This window comes from Vanessa atalanta, chromosome 14 (assembly GCF_905147765.1).
Source record: "Vanessa atalanta chromosome 14, ilVanAtal1.2, whole genome shotgun sequence".
Taxonomy (NCBI): Eukaryota; Metazoa; Arthropoda; class Insecta; order Lepidoptera; family Nymphalidae; genus Vanessa; species Vanessa atalanta.
In genome coordinates this window covers 8,506,635-8,511,860 of record NC_061884.1, presented here as the reverse complement: position 1 = coordinate 8,511,860, position 5,226 = coordinate 8,506,635, and positions in this window count along the sequence as shown.

Genomic DNA, 5,226 nt, shown 5'->3' with positions numbered 1-5,226 from the left:
ATTGTTTTTTTTTTTACATAAACTACTAACATGCGTCATCAAAAACTACGTAAGCAAACTTATAAAATAAAACAATTGATACTTTAAAGTAACAATCTTGTAGTATTAAATACTAAAATAATTAAATTAAAAAAAAACACATACGAATTAACATTTATTTCATTTTTATACAGAATATATTATACATTTTTCTGTGTCTATTGTAATCTGTGTAGAAGAGAAAACCACAAAGAACAATCCGGTGGTAAAGCTTTGTGCGTGTCCGTCTGGCCGGTAAGTACTACCAACTTACCAATGATTTTACTGCCCTACATCTATACTCTATTGATGTGTTCCGGTTTGGAGTGCAAGTGAGTCAGTGCAACTACAGGTAAAAGGGTTATAAAATATTAGATCCCATGATCGTAGCTGGTGACGGTGGAAAGAGAGGTTAATACCTCTAGAAGTGGCCGTTAGACAAGTGACCACTTACAGGTGGCCCGTTTATTCAATCATATTCCTAAAATAATGTAAAAAAAATATTATCTTGTGGGTTCTTCCCGATAAAACACACATTCCTAACAGATAATTTATACGTTAACTGATTTTCAATTTAATTTAAAATTCAATAGTATGTCCAACAAGCGTTATTGATTATTAGTACATTTTGATTAAATCAATAGCTGTCAAACTTGTTTTTAATTTAAACATGATAAAAATGTGTACTTCATATACATTCATGTCTGTCATTTGTATGTCTAACTAATCAAAATACAATATAATGTACCGTAAGTCGTAACTTGTAAGTAGCGCTTGTCATGTCGGCCGACTGTTCACAGATAAAAAATACACATCTGTACATATTGTTAACGTAAGATTGTTGTGAAGAAACTTAAGTATCTTATTGTCTCTGGTTTTTTAATACATTCAATTAATATACGTTTTTACGTATTGTGATTTTTAATATTTATTTAATGAATATTAATATCGATATAAGGTTATCTATTCTCGTGATATTTTAAACATATTTATCTTTGTTTTTCTATGCAATTACGAGAGTAATAATTTATAAAAAAATTACTCAGAATTTCCTTGGGTCGTATATCACAGTGCCATTAAAAATAGCTGTTTTTTATTGATCTCGTAAAATGTAAAACTACTAGACCGTTCAACCGGAACACATCGACTTCCTCGGATCAAGGCATACCGCATAATAGATTTTAGAATGACACGAAACCTTGCCTAATAACTGTATATTATCATTACATAGTATAAAACAAAGTCGCCTACCGCTGCCTGTCCCTGTGTATGCTTATATCTTTAAACAATATATAATACAACGGTTTTTATGAGGTTTTTTAAATAGATAGATAGATTCAAGGGGAAAGTTTATATGTATAATGTATGCACAATATAGTGGTGATACACTGATAATTTTAGATGTTTATAAAGTGATGTCGTAAACACATTTTTTGCGCTTACATTGCAAACGCTGGTTGAACCCTACGAGGTAGATCAAAATAATGTACTACAGTATTGTACACCTTAAAAAGGTCTTAAAAAAAGTTCACGATGATATGTGTCTATCTCTTAGGGATAACCTACAATAGCCATTTTTTATCCTTTACTTTTTACGATAAATAATGGCTTATTTTTGAAGCGATTTTAAGCAATACAGCATTAATCCTTATCCAATTAAGCATCTTAAATACATTGTGAATTTAATATAGATCAATATGGCTCATTACTGCATTTAATTTAAATGAATATTTCCGAAGATATTACAGATTTAAAACGCAGAGGAGCGGCTCGGATTGTCTATAGAATGAAAAACTGTGAACCTTGTAAGACAATCTGTAGTATATTTAGTATTAGTATCAGCATTGCACCCGTGCGAAGCCTGGACGGGTCGCTAGTAACTGATATAACTGAAAATATTTGAAATAATCAGAATTATATGCTATAAATGTATGACATCTTATCAAATATAATAAATACCATACTTTGCTTTTTATTGATTACGCTTAATCAATAATTTTTATAACAATTTTGATTGTCACATTTAAAAATAATAAAAATGTATACATGTATAAATGAACAGAAATCAACCTTATTAATTAGCAATTAAGTTCCAAATTTACTAAAGCCTTTTTAAAACTCATCACATAATAATATAAACATCCAAATAATGTTTTAAAAAAGGAAAACAAAATGGAGTGATTGTCTCAACATTCGAATTTCGAGCGTCGCGCCGAGTTCGGTCCGCGCAAGGTTGGCGCGAACACGAGGTCATTGAACATCGAGCTTTCAACCCAAATACCTAATACACAGGACGAATTAGAATGATCCATATATTATTAATATTTTAAGTAATTACAACAACAGGTATCGAAATCTAGATTCGATGTTTCGAGAGATTGATATATTATTATTATTATTTTATTTTTTTTTATATTTAACAACCGGAGTTGGATAGGCTTACTTATTTTTAAAAAGGAAGCAGATGCAGAAGCAAACTTATTTTTAAAAAGGAGGTCTTAGGATTATTTGTGTTTTACAAATATAAATAATTGAAAAATAAAGCGAAATGTTCTTATGAAAACTATTTAGTGACGTTGAAAACATTTGACAAAATGGAACAATATTTTAGCTTTCTACAAAAATTGAAACAATAATTTAATGGTACATACTGTTTCTATATAAATTGACGTGATGCATCGTTATGTTATATGAAAAATATTGTTATTCAGGAAAAGAATAATAATATATTATCTGTAATAGTGCACCTAAAGAGGTCTTATGTCTGTCAACTTTTTAATGTTAATATATTATGTTATGTGGTAACGGTACCGTGGTAGCGAAAGCAGGTAAAGTGTAGACAGGCTCACGCCGCAGTCTATTCTTAAAACGGTAGTGCAACGCTTAAAACGGATGATATATTGTTAAATAATATGGAAAGCAGTTGAAAATATTGTCTATCTCAGTAAGCATTACGCAAAAAAACTTGTTTCTTTCAAAACGAATATAGGTATATAGTAGGACAAAATTAACATCGGGACAAACAAAGAAATAATATGTTCTGTATGAAGATATATTATATTATATTTAATTAAAACAAATTAAATTTAAAAATTTCGTCGAGTATTTATACTGTTACTAATAATACATTTATAATATGTGATTACTAATTAACGGCCTTACTTAGAAACGATTTTCCAGGTGTTAATTAATGATTTCTCTCTTTCATTCATAAATAAATCGTCATTTAAAAGAAGAAGACAGATAATTTTTTAACAGATTAAAATGTCCTGATATGATTTTACTGGAAAAGTTAAATGACAACGCTTGTTGCATTTTACGTACATATGTTTCAATGAAATTTGGATTATCGGAATATTCGTTATCTACCGATAATTAATTTAAATTATGTGAATATTTGGGAATAATTTTAATAATATAAGCTGATGTTATTGTTGTTGTGACACATCCGCATTACACAGACATAGTTACTTCTACCTTCTATATATGTATGTATCTAAAGACAATTTAAAGATAAATCTTTATTGTTAATAATAACTTTTGCAGATTGAAATAAAACTAGTTTTTAACGGATTTAATCGCGACTGTGTGACAGTCTGCCCGTGACCACGAACACTGCAAAGTGCTCGAAACGTCGGGATGTTAAAATAATTAATATACGCGATTAAATCCGTTAAAAACTAGTTTTATTTCAATGTGTAATAATCGCGAAAATCTAAGACAACATTAACTTTTGCAGACATAATGATGAACAAAATTTGCATATACTGTAGCTGGTGTAGTTTGCCAGTATTAAGAAAAAATCCACGTATAACAACGCTTGAATCTTAACCGAAGATGGCTGGTTCAAATTCGGACAATCAATGAATTTCCGCATGGTTAATTTGTGTTTGTAATTCATCACGTACTCGATAGGAAACCTGCATATGTCTAATGAAAATCTGCGACATCTGTACCAATTGCTTTGGAGCAGTGTGCCGAGCTGCAAAATATTATCTTCAAAGGAGGTTCCTTAGCGCAACAATGTGACATTAGCAGAGAGTAAATTGTACAGAGCATAACCATTATCTCTGACTATTATCATGATAATTTAAATATGAATAAAATGTTACATATAAAACTGGTAGTTTACATCATGCAGCGTAATATGTTAATCCTAAAGCAACGGCCTATCATAATGATATTATTTCATGATCATCTAATTAGTATGTTTTACTTAGATAAGGAAAAAATAAACAATCTAACCTGATAACTATTTATGAACATGCCAACAATATGCCAATATGCCATTATACTTACATGTAATCTATTTGTAGATTTATCTATAATTTTATCTATCTATATTAATTATTTGAAGTTTGTAGGTAACCTTCGTTTTGTAATGCACTGAAGCACTAAGAGCACTAAGTGAGAATTATAAGAGGGTCACTGCAACCCCCTTCTTCCCCGTCCAATTGACCCGTTCTAAGATTATTTTTATATCGCACACAGACAAATAAATAAAGGTAAATAAAATCACGATAAAAAACTATACATATATTTTTTAAAAAACATTTTCGCAAAGCCACGGTTTGTTATTGTTGCTGCTTCTTGGATTTTTTTATATCGATTCCCAGGTCAGTTATTTTAATCCCCGAAGCGATGGGAGTTTTTACTTTCCCCATAAATAAGTAAGTGGAATGCGTATTAATTCGAATATCTAGTGCCCGATCGTAACACATGTGTAAGACATTGCTTTTGAAGCTATATCTCTAAATAGTACACAACAATGTCGCATCCTGCGGTCTGTAAGTTTCGATCTTTTAAACTGCATAACGAATTTATTGCGGTTTTTATCAACAGAGTGATTTAAGAGGAAGGTTTATATTTATAATATTCATATTATAGTAGCGATAAGTCGAGAATTTCAACTTTCCTAGCCGGAATAAAAAACAATATTTTTTCTTCTTATATTTGTTCTCCAATCTAAATGTCGTATATAGTACCCGTGTAAAGCCGGGGCGTGTAGCTAGTTTTATGACAATCTATCCCCTAAATATACTTCAGAGATTGGTAAAAATAATGCTCGCAGTTAGAGTTGACCAATCAGAGCGAAGTTTTTATTTACTTATGACATTTAAATTTCCTTCATTATAAATATTTAACGCAGAGTTGACAAAACGTTATTAAAAGTCAAGCCGAGAAACAAGTTTTTAACATCTTTAACAT